The following is a 17237-nucleotide window of genomic DNA, read 5'->3' on the forward strand; positions in this document are numbered from 1 at the left end:
CCCAGAGATCAAGAGTTCCATGTTCTTCTGACTGAGCCAGCCAGGCACCCCTCCTTTCCTGGATTCTATCATTTGGTCCCTTTCATGTCTCCTTTGCTTCCTCTGACTATGACAGTTTCTCAGATTTTCCTGGTTTGTTGTTTTGTTTTGTTTTGTTTTGTTTTATAACCTTGACATTTTTAAGGAGTACTGGTGAGGTATACAGTAGAATCTCTCTCGAGTTCAGTTGAAGTTTTGATCACAGGGTATATGGGTTTGGGGACAGGTGAAGTGCCATTCTCACAACATATCAAAGACACATAATACCAACTTGATTTATCACTGTTTCCTGTGGCAACTGAAACAAAGTACCACACATTCATTGGCTTAAAACAACAGAAAATTATTCTATCACAGTTTTGGAAGCCTGAATTAGATCAAAGTGTCAACAAGACTGTCCTCTCTCTGGATGCTCTGGATGCTCCATTCCTTGTGTCTTCTAGCTTCTGGCAGCTGCCCAGCACTCCTGGGCATGCTTTGGCTTGAGACTGCACTACTCAGATCTCTGCCTCCTTCTTCATATCACCTTCCTTATGTTTCTTCTGTGTCTGTTATAAGGCCGTTTGTCTTTGAATATAAGGTCCACCTGAAGAATCCAGGACGATCTCCTCATCTCAAGATCTTTAACTTAAATATGGCAAAAGAACTTAAAAATGGCAAAGACCATTTTTCCAAAGAATTTGCCATTCACAGATTCTGGGGATTAAGGCATAGACGTGTCTTTTGGGGTTCACTCTTCATCTCACTTTACCAGGCCAGTGTTTCCCAGGTTTCTATGCTATAAAGTTACTTTTTACTTGTCTCTTTCCATACCATACCCTGGAAATAAGTCATTATGGGCAAGGAATTATGGTCCATTTTCTTCAGGGCAGAGTATCCACATAAATTATTTTGAATTCTTCTGTATGGGAGATTTATCTATCCTTTCCATTGGGTCATTTATATCACTGGGGACTCATGGATATTTATTTTATACTTTGGCCTATAATTTAATATTTCTTTATTTTGTTTGTAAAATTGTTCTGGCTTTGACCATTGGGAGTTCTTCCTGCTGTCTCCTGAGTCCCCATGTGGTTTTTTTTTTTTCGTTTTTTTTTAAGATTTTTTTTATTTTTAAGCAATCTCTGCACACAGTGTGGGGTTTGACCTCACAATACCAAGACCAAGAGTTGCATGCTCCACCAACTGAGCCAGGTGCCCCACCCCACCATGATTTTATTTTTTGAGCACTTATTACATTCTGGCATTACATCTATATGGAGATTTTTTCTTTATTGAGAAATTTGGGTACATCAAATAAAACCAATTCCTGGGGGAAAAAAATAACACCCACAATGGGGGGGCAGGGCAGAAAGTCTGGGCCATAGCAGAACCCAGAGAATATCTTCCTTTAAGTGAAAATTTCTAGGTACTTCATAATTGACCTTTTGATATAAAATGACCTATTGAATTTCCAATTTTCTGTTTTTACTGTTGAGGTCCGTAGAACAAACTAGGAAATCTTCAAACCTTGAGCCTTCAAACCTTTCATGAAGGATTATTTGGCTTTTGAATCAGTTTTTCCTTGTCTAAGAGGTAGAACCAGCAACAGCACCCACCTTCTGGGCAGCTTGTTTCTTGGCATAAGGTTGTAGAACCACCACGGCTTCATCCACCTTGAAGCAGAGAGACTTGGGGGACTCCCGCTTGTGCAGCAGCTCAAAGCTGTCAACCTTCAGCAGCATTCCTACAATCTTTCCAGCCAAGTTTGAATGCACTGTTTGGATGAGTGGGAACAAACATTATCTCAGCATGTGCTTCTGTTCCCGGGGAGCAGGGAGGAGGGGGAGTGTGCAGTCAGCATGGAGGCAGTCAGGGGTTCCTACTCCTGCACATGGGCCATAGGCTGGGGTCCCTGCAGAGGCTGGATGGCAGGATTAGGGCTACAGACACTGGAGGTGTATTTGTAAGGTGCAGCAGCCCAAGGAGCAGCAGCAACAGCAGTACAAGGTGCTGAGATCTGCACAGTTACAGGAACACCTTCAGACTGGCAGCAGTCAGCCCTTACTGGGTGGCACCAGCCCCACCAAGGGGTCTGGGCACTCAGACCCCAGGGGTCACAAAAGGCCAGAGCATTACCAGTTGTAGCCAAATGGTGAAGAGCTGGACAAGGTCCAGCCTGGCAGATAGCACTTGGCATTCCTTGGAAGCCTTGAGGTCTCCCACCTTGTTGCCAGCATGAATTAAACCTCATCTGTGCTAATATGGGGTGTATAGTACGGAGGTCTTCTCTGAGCCTGTTGGAAATGCTGGCACAAAGTAACCATGAGCTGCAGGCTGAAACTGATTTAAGATGGCATTGGCAGGAAGTGCTCTCATTCCAACCCCCTGCTGCACATACAGGTTGGTCAGGTGAGCCTCTTCCCTCTGACTTCCTCTGGGAAGCCACATAACAGTGGCTTGGAGCCCAGGGTGCATCCATTCATCTCATTGACTACTTTGGTTGCCTCTTTAGGAAATAAGCAAAGCCAAACCCTCCAGCATTACCTTAGCACTGGTGATTGATCCAAAAGGAGAAAACTCTTGGGGCACCTGGGTGGCTCAGTTGGTTAAGCATCTGACTCTTGACTTTGACTTAGGTCATGATGTCACGGTTGGTGAGTTCAACCCCCTCCCTTCCTCCTGTTGAGCTTTATGCTGACAGCACAGAGCCTGCTTGGGATTCTGTCTTCCTCTCTCTGCCCCTCCTCTGCTTGCTCCCTCTCTCAAAATAAATAAAAATAAACTTTTTTTTTACTGTTATTATGTTTTATTATATCCTTGTCCCCAAATCCTAACAAGATAATAGCATTTTTATTCTTTTTTAAATTAATAATTAATTAATTTTTAAATTTACATCCAAGTTAGCATATAGTGCAACAATAATTTCAGGAGTAGATTCCTTAGCGCCCCTTACCCATTTAGCCCATCCCACCTCCCACAACCCTTCCAGTAATCCTCTGTTCTCCATATTTAAGAGTCTCTTATGTTTTGTCCCCCTCCCTGTTTTTATATAATAAAAATAAACTTTAAAAAAAGGAGAAAACTCTTCTTAATTTCTCGTAATCAGTGGTGTCATCCAAGTTATTAATGTAGAGATTTACCCCTTGATATCGACTAATTCTCTCATTTGAGCTTTTCAAATGTCTGTTTTAACTCAGCCTGCCATTCCACTTTCTTCTGTGCACAGCTTACAAAAATGATTTTCCCACTGATTTATTATCCATTCATTTTTTTGATAGCCTTATTGGCATCCTCGTCTTTTTTGTAACTCACAAGGCCAAACTCTGCATTTCTCACTAGGATCACTCATCATCTTGATACGTAGGATCTTACCAAACTGCCTAACTACTCTTTCAGGCTATCATTATCAACCTTTTCCCCAAAGTTTTTGATATAAACATTGGTGAATTCCTTGGCTTTGGCTCCAAGCTCGGCTTCCCGATTTTTTCACAACTTGGATCTGCCCACAAACACTTTGCTGTCATTGAAGAACATGCCGTTCATCTTCTCGATGGCTTTGTCAGCAGCCTCTTGGGTCTTGAAATGGGCAAAGTCATAACCCTTAAAGCTGTTCTCCTCACACACCACCTTTCAAAACAGAATGTTTCCGAAAGCAGAAAAAGTATCATAAAATGCCTTTTTATGTATAGATTTGTCCACGTACTTAATGAAGATGTTTCCCACCCCAGGTTTCTTCAGAGAAGAATCCCTCTGAGACCACCTGATGTGAATTGGCTTTCCCTTAATCACATCAAAGTTCAGGGTGTCTGCCTTGGCATCAGCAGGCCACTGGAAGTTGACATAGGCATAACCCAGAGAGCGGCTGGTAGTCATGTATCCAAAGACCTGGATGGACAGCTCAGGCTCCGCAAGACTGAACTCTTCATAGAGCATGGCCTCAGTGATGTCCAAATGCAGGTCACCCACGGAACAGGAAGGCTGTGGGGTACCTACCTGCTAGCCTCAGTGTTCATCTCCCCCACCCCCACCACCCGAAGCCCCATGGGGAAAACTTTGAGGGACCACACTGGACAAGGAGGGCTCTTCTCAGAGATGTGGCTACCCAGTGACAGATGGCAAAGTGAAGCTAAGAGACACTGGGTTAGGCTCAGGGAGACAGAGGACTGGAAAGAGGAGTTCAGAGATAGCTCATTGGAGAGTGACAAGCCGAGACAAAAGGCTCTGAAAAACAATATGGCCCTCTCTGGGAGTTTGTAATTTGCAGGCTGTCCTGGTCTAAAGTTCCAAATTTTAGGGGTGCCTGGGTGGCTGTCAGTTAAGCGTGGGACTTCAGCTCAGATCATGATCCTGTGGTTAGTGAGTTTGAGCCCAGCATCAGGCTCTGTGTTGACATCTTAGAGCCTGGAGCCTACTTCCAATTCTGTTTCCCTCTCTCTCTGTCTCTACCCGGCTCACACTCTCTCTCTCAAAAATAAATAAACATTAATAATAATAAAGCTCCAATTTCAAAAACAGAAAAAATAACGTATTAAAACAGAGACTCTTCTCCAAATTATAAAAATTCTTAGGCCACCAAATGGTTCTCACGGTGGCCGGGGCGGGGGCTGAGGGAGGGCATGCGTTTCTCTAAGCTTTGGCAGTTTAAGATTACAGCAGCCAGGGGAAGAGGGGGAAACCAAATATTGGTTGGAGCTAACTGGAGAGCACGCAGCCGCCTCCCACTGGGGGCCCAGCAGAAAAAGGCAAGGCAGACATTTGGAGCGCCGGAGGGGCGGCCACGAGGCGTGACCGGACTGCCCGAGCAGAGGCGCGTGGGCGTGGGTAGGGTGGCTGCTCACCACTCGGACCCACCGACCGGGACCGACAGACGCCAAGGTGTGGCTGCAGCGGGCTGGGACAGGCGGGAAGAGGCAAAATGACTTCCCGCGGGTTTTCGGAGGAGATTGACTTTTCCCTCTCTCTCCTTTTCTAAGATTTTAAAGCGTTTTCTTTTTCTGTTTTTATTTCAGGTTGCTGGGCCCGAAAGCCGCGGGTGCCGCTGGGATGGAGAGAGGCAGCCATTTGAGCCACCGCTCCCCTTACACCCGCCCGCCTAAGGCGCGGCTGATGTCAAAGGGCGCCATGAAACCTGGGCACAGTCTTGCCTGCCCACTCGGCCTATACATATATGTTTCTATCCGTATAGCCTCACCTTTTGTTTATCTGTATCCTCCCATAACAAGAAACTTGGCTCGCACAGTCCACCAATTCTTTTACTTAGTGTCAATCCCAGCATACGTTTACAATCATTTCAGAATTGTTAACCTGTGCTTATTTATGTACAGTTCCTTTCGTCTTCAGTCATACAGTTTCATGTAATATATATATGTCCATGTAATATATATACACACATACACACACACACACACACATATATATATAAAAGAGAGAGAGAATGAGGAGAGGGGCAGAGAAAGGGGAGACAGAGAATCCTAAGCAGCCTCTGTGCTGACAGCAGTGAGCCTGATGAAGGGCTTGAACTCAAACCCTGAGATCATGACCTGAGCTAAAGTCAGAAGCTCAATAGACTAAACCATCCAGGTGCCCCTGTTTTATGGTTTTGATACATGAATAGGTTTGTGTATCCATCCCTACAGAACCATACTGGATAGCTTCATGGTCCTAAAATCTCTGTGCTCCAACTAGTCAACCCTACCCTTTGCAAACCCTAGGTAGTCACTGATCTTCCCCGCCCCCCCCTCCCAGTTTTGCTTTATCTAGAATATCACATAAATGGAATCCTACAACATATAACCTTCTCATACTACTTTCACTTAGCAAAATGCACTTAAGATTCATCCATGTTGTGACATGGATTGATAGCTTATCCCTTTTGATCACTTAATAGTTTTTCATGGTACAGATATATACCACAGTTTGTTTTGTCCATTCATCTACTGTTTCTAATTTTTGGTGATCATGAATAAAGCTGCTATAAACATCCACCTGCAGATTTTTTGTAAATATAAACTTTCAGACTAGGAGTAGAATTGCTGGGTCATGTGGAAAGTCTATGTTGCTTTTTATTTAATGTTTATTTTTGAGAGAGCACAAGCAGGGGAGGGGCAGAGACAGAGGGAAATGGAGAATTCCAGGCAGGCTCCAATACTGCCAATGCAGAGCCCGCCATGGGGCTCAAACTCACGAACTATGAGATCATGACCTGAGCTGAAACCAAGAGTCAGATGCTCAACTGACTGAATCACCCAGGCACCCCTACATTGCTGTTTATAAACAAAACAAAGCAAAACAAAACAAAACAAAAAAACTTCCAGGGGCGCCTTGGTTACTCAGTCCATTTAGCATCTGACTCTTGATCTCAGCTCAGGTTATGATCTCACAGGTTTGTGAGTTCCAGCCCCAAATTGGGCTCTGTGCAGATATCAACGATCCTGCTTAGGATTCTATCTCTCCTTCTCTCTGCCCCTCCCCTGCTCATGCTTGCTCTCTCTGAAAATAAATAAACTTAAAAAAAATTCCAAACTGTCTTCCAAAATGTTTGTACCATGTTTTACATTACTACCAGTAATGAATGAGCATTCATACTGCTCCACATGCTTTCCAGCAATAGGTACCACCAGTTTTGTTTTTTTTTTTTTAGTTTTGCCATTTTAATTTTTTTAAGTTTATTCATTTTGAGAGAGAGGGCATACATGCATGCACATGCATGAGTGGAGGAGGGGCAGAGACAGAGAAAGAGAGAGAACGAGGAAGAGAATTCCAAGAAGGCTCCCCAGTGTCTGAGGTTTAACTGACTGAGCCATCCAGGTTCCCCTAGTTTTGTCACTTTAATAGGTGTGTGTGGTATCGCATTATTGTTGAACATCATTTCATGTACTTATTCACCATCTGTATACTTCTTTCTGAGGTGTCTTCAGATCTTTTGCCCATTTTTTAATTAGGTTGTTTTCTTATTGTTGAGCTTTAGGGGTTGTTTATATATTCTGGATACAAGTACTTTTTCACTTATGTGATTTGCAGATATGTTCTCCAAAGCTATGTGGCTTCAGCTCTTTTATTTGCTTAAGAATATACATTAGCACATAGATTTAGTTTTCTGGGAAGAGAAGTAAGAAATTGCTAACTGTGGTAGTTTCTGGGTAGATGACCTGGGTGGCTGGAGAATGTCATGCGATGTATGAACAGTGTGACATATGTATTTCTTACGTATCTTTTGTAATTTCCTTGTGTGTGTGCAAGAATTATCTTTTCAAAAAATAAACATTAAAATCCCATGCACTTGTAAAACACTTAACAAATTATGTGTTAAAACACAGGTTCTGATTTTGTACTCTAGGACCAGTGATCTTTATCCTGAACCATCTTGCCTTTGATTTTTCATTTATGAAAAAGGTGGACTATCATATGGAAAAATTGCCCACTGAAAACAGCTAAAAATGCAATGCAAAACACAAAAACCATCTTCTTAAAATCATCACAGTAGTGACAAGAAAGCAGCAAATGACCAAGCCCCCAAAAGAAGAGAAAGATGCTACTTGACCTCTATAAGGAACTGGGTCACAGGAGATGAAGGAAAAACTAAGTTCCTTTTCCTGGAACCCAGGCATGGGGGCCCAGCACTTCCAGCTCTTCATTGTCACTCCTAATGGACTCAGGTGATGAGGACCTACTGGGAATCACAGTCCTCCAATTAGTGAGCCCACTCTGTCTCCTGTCGACTAGATTCTTCAATATCATTGGAAATAGGATGTACACATTTAATAAAAGAATTCAAAAGCACAATGGAGAAGCCAGGGGGTATCTTGAGAGGGTTTATTGCCTCCACCACCATGATCTCTATCAGCTTTCCCCTATGCTACCCCAAGTAAGCAAAACTTTCTAAGTAAATAGCACAAGCTTTCTCAGCAAATGCAACTTCAAGACAACTCTCTTAGCCACACTCTGTTCCAGCCAGATTGCTGCTCCAAAGCCCTTCTTATATAGAAATTCTAGGAACACCCACACATACACAGGAAGTTTCTTCCCTGGTTGCTGCCAATAAGATTGGCTCACGAGGGATGAGGAATGAGGGGGAAATGGATTTTGGGGTAAGACTGGTCTGAATTTGAATGTGGCCTTTAATACTTCTGTAAGATTTAGGCAAATCACTTATCATTACTAAGCTTACTTGATCTATAAACTGAGAGTAATAATCCCCCAATTTATAAGGTTGTTGGGATGTGGAAGGTTGGAATTCCTTGCCCTTTTCACCCCTTATACACCTCCCCTCACTCACTGGGGGTGAGGATTTCTCTGCAATCAGTGCTGTGTTGTGAGTGACAATCCACACCAGCTTGAAAGAGGATAATTTTTCTTGAAGGTGTCTACTGTGAGGAACATGGAGACCTAGGAAAATGGAAATTGCTGCTTGTGAGCAAGCATTAAATGAAGCAGCAGAATAAAGCTGGAAAGTTGAAGATGTGAGTAAACAAGGAACGAAGGGTGGAGAGTCAGGGAGAGGGGACACCTGGGTGCCCATTTGAGATGTATCCAGTGCTCTCTGATAGTTAATGGGAGAGAAGAGTACAGAAATATATAGTCTGTCATCTGCACTGTTTTCCTGATAAGCCAAATGCCCCTAACTCTAAATGGGGACTCTAGTTGGAAACACACATTATATTATACAACCCCCCCAACACACACACACACACACACACATACACATACACACACTCTCTCTCTAGATACAGATTAATGAAGAAAATGCTCTCGTGGGGATTCTCAATGGAATTCATATCACTTGTGTGATCTAAAATGGGAATGCACTGAGAGAGATGGACCAAGATGGTGGAGCAGCATGGAAGTTTTCTACTTCTCTCATCCCTGAAATGCAGCCAAATCGATACCAAACCATCTTGCACACTTAGAAAATTGATCTGAGGATTAACACAACAGTCTGCATAACTTGAGCCACAGAACTCAGTAGATACACAGCACAAAAGGTAAACTAGGGGAGAGAGAAGCTGGGAAGGGTAGGGAGCTGCTTTTTCTTGCAGAGAGAGGACAGAGACAGGGGGCAGAGTACAGGAAAAGCACTCCCTCTGAAAGCAGCTGAAGAGAAAGAGAAAGTAGTGGAAACACCCATAAGGGACTGACCAAGAAATGGAGAAAGGAGAAAGGAGAAAGGAAAGGGTTTAAATAGCACTAGGACTCTATAAACAGGGGAGTGCAGAGTCTGAAACGCCATAGCTTGATTCCTGGTGGAGCTCTGGTGGGAAAGACAAACCCCCAAGAGCAGATAGCAAGGTCTGAGGGGTCCTCAGGCCACACTGGGAGAGACAGTTCCCCTGCTGAGAGGACATTTGGTAGAGGCTATGTGGCCTCCCTATAGGCAAAGGCCCCAGTGGACCCCAGAGAACAGTCACATTTGCTGGTGTTGGAACAAGGACATTAGAGGGTGGTGAAGCCTCATGCCAGATGTGTGTTGTGATTTACCATAATCCCTGAAATGCTGCTGCTACATAATCATGGGAACATTCCTCGGGGGTGGGTTGGCACCCAGCCATTGCTTGCTGAGACCCTCCTCCAGAGGGTTGGAGCAGGTCAAAGCTGCAGGGCCATCAGAAGTGAGGGGTTTGGAGACACAGCCCCATCTGAGATAAAATTCAGGAGGGAGGTGCCACCTGGCAGGCTGATGGCTTGGTTGTGGACAGTGTAAAAGTGGGGAGTGGATGGAAGCCAGAGACAAAGGAGGGATGCTTGACTGCCAGTCAATGAGAAGACAGAGTTCTGATGCTAAAGACTGGGTAGCTGGGAGACACCATTTTCAGCTTTTCTGGGCAGGCACATACACACATACAGATGCCACAACAATCCACCCCACTAAGCTAAGAAGCTCCATCTAGTGGAGTATAGGGCCATTACACCAAGCCCCATCCAACTGCACCACCCATGCTCTAAAGGAACATAAGTCTCTCTGCCTGCTTAGTTTACAGACTATAAAGTGCTTCATAGTTTGACTTCTGGGGGAAACTGGATGTAATTTCAATCTTATTAATTCTGTTCACTGGTATTTTTTTCCTTTTCTTATTCTTAAATACAGAAAGAGAAAAAAATTATTTTTATTTTCTGCTTTTATAAAAAATATTTCTCTTTAATATTTTTCTACTATATTTTTAATTTCTTGTAAATTTCTTTATTCTATTTTACTTTCATCATTTCATTTTATCCTATTTTATTGTATTCATTTTTTAAGTTTTCAAACGTTTTCTTACCTTTTTTTTACTTTTTTTCCTTTTTTTTCTTTCCTGTTTTTCTCTGTTATACCAAGTTCTTTCAACAACCAGAGCAGAACACATCTAGGATCTAGCATCAGTTAGTTGTTTTTAATTTTAATTTTAATTTTATTAATTCTTTTTTTTTTTTTAATTTTTTTTTCAACGTTTATTTATTTTTGGGACAGAGAGAGACAGAGCATGAACGGGGGAGGGGCAGAGAGAGAGGGAGACACAGAATCGGAAACAGGCTCCAGGCTCTGAGCCATCAGCCCAGAGCCCGACGCGGGGCTCGAACTCACGGACCGCGAGATCGTGACCTGGCTGAAGTCGGACGCTTAACCGACTGCGCCACCCAGGCGCCCCAATTTTATTAATTCTTTTTCTTCCTCCAAAATGATGAAATGAAGGAATTTACCCCCAAAAAAGAACAGAAATAAATGACAGCCAGGGACTTAATCAACACACATAAAAGCAAGATGTCTGAACCAGAATTTAGAATCATAATAATAAGAATACTAGCTGGGGTTGAAAAAAAGCATAGGATCCCTTTCTGCAGAGATAAAGGAAGTAAAATCTAGTCAGGATGAAATTAAAAATGTTATAACTGACATGCAATCTCAAATGGATGCTATGGCAGCAAGGATGGATGAAGCAGAGAAGCGAATCAACGATATAGAGGACAAACTTATGGAGAATAATGAAGCAGAAAAAAGAAGAAAATTAAGGCAAAAGAGCATGATATAAGAATTAGATAACTCAGTGACTCATTAAAAATGAATAACATGAAACATAGAGGTCCCAGAAGATGAAGAGAGAGAAAAAGGGGTAGAAAGTTTATGTGAACAAATCAGAGTGGAAAACTTTCCTAACCTGGAGAAACAGACATCAAAATCCAGGAAACTCAGAGAACTCCCATTAGTTTCAACAAAAACTGCCCATCAACATGGCATGTCATAGTCAAGTTCACAAAATACACAGACAAGGAAAGAATCATGAAAGCAGCAAGGGAAAAAGAAGTCCTTAACTTACAAGGGAAGACAGATTAGGTTTGCAGCAAACCTATCTGCAGAAACATGGCAGGCAAGAAAGGAGTGGCAGGATATATTCAAAGTGCTGAATGGGGAAAATATGCAGTCAGAATTCTTTATCCAGGAAGGATGTCATTCAAAATGTAAGGAGAGATAGAGTCTCCCAGACAAACAAAAACTAGAGGAGTTTGTGACCATTAAAGAAATTTTAAGGGGGAGTCTCTGAGGGGAGAAAAGACAAAACAAAACAAAACAAAACAAGTAACAGACTAGAAAGGACCAGAGAACACCACCAGAAACTCCAACTCTATAGGCAACACAATGGCAATAAATTCATATCTTTCGGTACTCACTCTAAATGTCAATGGACTAAACACTTCAATCAAAAGACGTAGGGTAACAGAATGGATAAGAAAATAAGATCCATCTATATGCTGTTTACAAGAGACCCATTTTAGACCTAAAGACACCTTCAGATAGAAAGTAAGGGGATGGAGAACCATCTATCATGCTAATGGTTGCCAAAAGAAAGCCAAAGTAACCATACTTATATCATACAATCTAGAATTTAAAATAAAGACTGTAACAAGAGATGAAGAAGGGCATTATATCCTAATTAAGGGGTTTTCCACCAAGAAGACCTAACAATTGTAAACATTTATGCCCCCAACGTAGAAAACCCAAATATATAAATCAATGAATCACAAATATAAAGAAACTCATTGATAATACCATAATAGTAGGGGACTTCAACATCCTACTTACAACAATGGACAGATCATCTAGGCAGAAAATCAACAAGGAAACAAAGGCTTTGAATGACACACTGGACTAGATAGACTTAACAGATATATTCAAAATATTTCATCCTAAAGCAGCAGAATACACATTCTTCTAGAGTGCACATGGAATATTCTCCAGAATAGATCACATACTGGGTCACAATTCAGCCCTCAACAAGTACAAAAATATCAAGATCATATCTTGCACGTATTTTCAGACCACAATGCTATGAGAGTTGAAATCAACCAGATGAAAAAAAATTGGAAATACAACAAATACTTGGAGACTAAAGAATATCCTACTAAAGAATAAATGGGCTAATCGAGAAGTTAAAGAGGAAATTAAAAAGTACAGGGAAGCCAATGAAAATAACACCACAGCCAAAAACCTATGGGATGCAGCAAAGGTGGCCATGAGAGGGAAGTATATAGAATCCAGGCCTTTCTAAAGAAGAAAGAAAGGTCTCAGATACACAACCTTAACTTACACCTTAAAGAGCTGGAAAAAGAACAGTAAATAAAACCTAAAACCAGCAGAATGCAGGAAATAATAAAGATTACAACAAAAATCAATGCTATCAAACAAAAAAACAAAACAAAACAGTAGAAGAGATCAATAAAACCAAGAGTTGGTTCTTTGAAAGAATTAACAAAATTGATAAACCCCTAGCCAGTTTGATCAAAAAGAAAAAGAAAAGGACCCCAAAAAAATAAAATCAAGAATGAAAGAGGAGAGATCACAACCAACACTGCAGAACTACAAACAATAACGAGAGACTATTAGCAATTATATGCCAATAAATTGGGCGATCTGGAAGAAATGGAAAAATTCCAAGAAACATATAAACTACCAAAACCGAAACAAGAATAGAAAACTTGAACAGACCCATAACCAGTAAAGAAATCGAATTAGTAATAAAAAATCTCCAAAAAACAAGAGTCCAGGGCCAGATGGATTTTCAGGGGAATTCTACCAAACATTTAAAGAAGAGTTAACACCTAGACTTTTGAAGCTGTTCCAAAAAATAGAAATGGAAGGAAAACTTCCAAACTCATTCTATGAAGCCAGCATTGCCTTGATTCCAAAACCAAAGACTCCACTAAAAAAGGGAACTACAGACCAATTTCCCTGATGAATACGGATGCAACAATTCTCAACAAGATACTAGCCCACTGGATCCAGCAATACATTAAAAGAATTCACCACGACCAAGTGGGATTTATACCTGGGATGCAGGGCTGGTTCAATATCTGCAAAACAATGTGATACATCACATCAATAAAAGAAAGGACAAGAACCACATGGTCCTCTCAATAGATGCAGAGAAAGCATTTGATGAAATACAGCACCCTTTCTTGATAAAAACCCTCAAGAAAGTAGGAATAGAAGGATCATATCTCAAGATCATAAAAGCCATATATGAAAGGCCTACCACTAATATCATCATCAGTGGGGGAAAACTGAGAGCTTTCCCCCTAAAGTCAGGAACATGACAGGAATGTCCACTCTCACCACTGTTATTCAACATAGTAGTGAAAGTCCTAGCCTCAGCAGTCAGAAAACACAAAGGAATAAAATGTATCCAAATTGGCAAGGAAGAAGTCAAACTTTCACCCTTCGCATATGACATGATACTCCATATGGAAAACCCAAAAGATTACACCAAAAAACTGCTAGAACTGATCCATGAATTCAGCAAAATCACAGGATTTAAAATCAATGTGCAGAAACCGGTTGCATTTCTATATACCAACAATAAAGAAAAAGAAAGAGAAATCAAGGAATCAATCCCTTTTACAATAGCACCAAAACCCATAAAATACTTAAGGAATAAACCTAACCAAAAAGGTGAAAAATCTATACACGGAAAACTATAGAAAGTTTATGAAAAAAATTGAAGAAGACACACACACAAAAATAGAAAAATATTCCATGCACCTGGATTGAAAGAATAAATATTGTTAAAATGTCAATACTACCCAAAGCAATCTATACATTCAATGCAATCTCTATCAAAATAACACCAGCATTCTTCACAGAGCTAGAACAAACAATCCTAAAATTTGCATGGAACCACAGAAGATCCCAAAAAGCCAAAGCAACCCTAAAAAAATAAAAACAAACAAACCCTAAGCTGGAGGCACAACAATCCTGGACTTCAAGGTTTATTACAAAGCTGTAATCATCAAGACAGTATGGTACTGGCACAAAAACAGACACATAGGTCAATGGAACAGAATGGAGAACCCAGAAATGTACCCACAAATGTATGGCAAACTAATCTTTGACAAAGCAGGAAAGAATACCCAATGGAATAAAGACAGTCTCTTCAGCAAGTGGTGTTGGAAAAACTGGACAGGGCATGCAGAATGAACCTGGACCACTTTCTTATGTCACACACAAAAATAAACTCAAAATGGATGAAAGACCTAACTGCAATACAGGAAGAAAATCCTAGAGGAGAAAGTAGGCAAAAACCTCTTTGACCTTGGCTACACCAGCTTCTTAACACGTAAGGCAAGGGAAACAAAAGCAAAAACGAACTATTGGGACCTCATCAAGATAAAAAGCTTCTGCATGGTGAAGGAAATGATCAGCAAAACTAAAAGGCAACCAACAGAATGGGAGAAGATATTTGCAAATGACATATCAGAAAAATTGTTAGTATCCAAAATTTATAAATTTAGTATTCAAAATTTATCAAACTCAACACCCAAAAAAACAAATAACCTAGTGAAGAAATGGAAAGAAGACACGAACAGACACTTCTCCAAAGAAGACATCCAGATGGCTAACAGACACATGAAAACATGCTCAACATCACTCATCATCAGGGAAATACAAGTCAAAACCACAATGGGATATCGCCTCACACCCATCAAAAAGGCAAAAATTAACAACTCAGGAAATGACAGATGTTGGAGAGGATGCAGAGATAGGGGAATTCTCTTGCACAGCTGGTGGGAGTACAAACTGGTGTAGCTACTCTAGAACTACCTTACAACCCAGCAGTACACTACTAGGTATTTATCCAAGGGATACAGGTATGCTGTTTCGAAGGGACACATGCACCCCAATGTTTATAGCAATGCTATTGACAATAGCCAATGTATGGAAAAAGCCCAAATGTCCATAGACAGATGAATGAATGGATAAAGGAGATGTGGTGTATATATATACAATGGAGTATTACTTGGCAACCAAAAAGAATGAAATCTTGCCATTTGCAACAATGTGGAATGGAACTAGAGGGTATTATGCTAAGCAAAATTAGTCAGTCAAAGACAAATATATGACTTCACTCATATGAGGAATTTAAGATACAAAATAGATGAACATAATGGAAGCGAAGCAAAATAATATAAAAACAGGGAGGGGGACAAAGCATAAGAGACTCAAATATAGAGAACAAACTGAGGGTTGCTGGAGGGCTTGTGGGTGGGAGAATGGGCGAAATGGGTAAGAAGCATTAAGGAAGATACTTGGGATGAGCACTGGGTGTTATAGATAGGGGATGAATCACTGGAATCAACTTCTGAAACCATTACAGCACTATATGCTAACTTGGATGTAAATTTAAAAACAAAAGTATTTTTAAAGATACATAAAATTAAAATAATAATAATAATAAAATGGGAATGCACTGGGGCACCTGGGTGACTCAGTTAAGTGGACGACTTCAACTCAGTTTATGATCTCATGGTTCATGGATTCAAGCCCCATGTTGGGCTCTGTGCTGACAGCTCAGAGCCTAGAGCCTGCTTCAAATTCTGTTTCCCTCTCTCTCTCTTCCCCTCCCCGACTCGTACTGCCTCTCTGTCTCTCAAAAATAAATAAATGTTTTTAAAAAATAAAATAAAATGGGAATGCACTGATGCTCTAAGTCCATCTAGCCTCATAGGGCATAGGCTGGGCTTATATATAAGAGTGATATGGGATCATGAACATGAAACACTTAGTGCAGGCCTTGGAATGTGAAAATGAGCAATAACTGTGGCCATTCTCTATAAAAATAAAATACAGTTGACCCCTGAACAAGGTGGGGTGAGGGGCCCCAACCTCTGCTCAAAAATCTGCCTGTAACTTCTGACTCCCCCAAAACATAGCTACTAATAGCCTACTGTTGTCTGAAAGTCTTATATATACATAAATGGTGAAGTAACACATATTTTGTATATTCTATGCATCATAGTATATTCTTTTTTTCTTTTTCTTTTTTATTTGGGGGAGAGCGCAAGCAGGGAACGGGCAGAGAGAGGGGGACAGAGCATCCCAAGTAGGCTCTGTGCTGACTGACAGCAGTGAGCCCAATGTGGGGCTCAAACTGATGAACAGCAAGATCATCACCTAAGCCGAAGTCGGTTGCTTGACCGACTGAGCCACCTGGGTGCCCCTATATGTATCATAGTATATTCTTAAAATAATCTAGAGAAAATAAAATGTTACTAAGAAAATCATAAGGAAGAGAAAATACATTTATAGTACTGTACTGTATTTATCCAAAAAAATCTACGTATAAGTAGACCTGTATAGGTCAAACCCATGTTGTTGAAGAGTCAACTGTACTCCAGACATAAAGAGCCTGAGTCTCAGAATCAGATAGACTTGGACTCATATCCTAGGGCTGCTCTGACAAGCCATGACATAGGGCAGAGCTACTTAAAGCTCTGTAGGGCTCAGTTCCCTGTCTGTAAATAATCTGAGAATTTAACAGATGAGCAATAGTATTTGTAATGTATTTAACACAATTTCTGGTACTACAGTCAGTGGTAATATGCTGCTGCTTCTGCTACTGTGTGCTGCTGACCACAATGATGACTTTCTTCTCTACATCATCTCCTCTAATGGAGGTTTCTGGAGTACATGCCTGACCCCAAAGCACCCTGCCACTCTGTGGGAGCGTGTTTGGAGTAAAACAGGCTTTTGAGTCCCTCTTAGATCACAGCTGATGTGTGCAGTGGATATGGTATTACTTTTATTCCCTTCAGTCATTTTCTGTCCTCTCTCAAATTTCTAAATGTATTTTTCTATTCATCTCCTTTCCTTCTGAAAATTTTAAATATAGATTTTTTTCTGATTATAATACATATTCACTGAATATAAATTATAAAACGTTAAAAGTATAAATGACAAAGTAAAAATGATTGAA

The 17237-nt window shown here is 40.9% G+C and overlaps 1 pseudogene; it reads right to left on the reverse strand.

Moving 5' to 3' along the window:
- Positions 1-1589: 1589 nt before the first annotated feature.
- On the reverse strand, positions 1590-4639 carry LOC115514880 (annotated as a pseudogene).
- Positions 4640-17237: the final 12598 nt, after the last annotated feature.

This window comes from Lynx canadensis, chromosome B2 (assembly GCF_007474595.2).
Source record: "Lynx canadensis isolate LIC74 chromosome B2, mLynCan4.pri.v2, whole genome shotgun sequence".
Classification (NCBI taxonomy): domain Eukaryota; kingdom Metazoa; phylum Chordata; class Mammalia; order Carnivora; family Felidae; genus Lynx; species Lynx canadensis.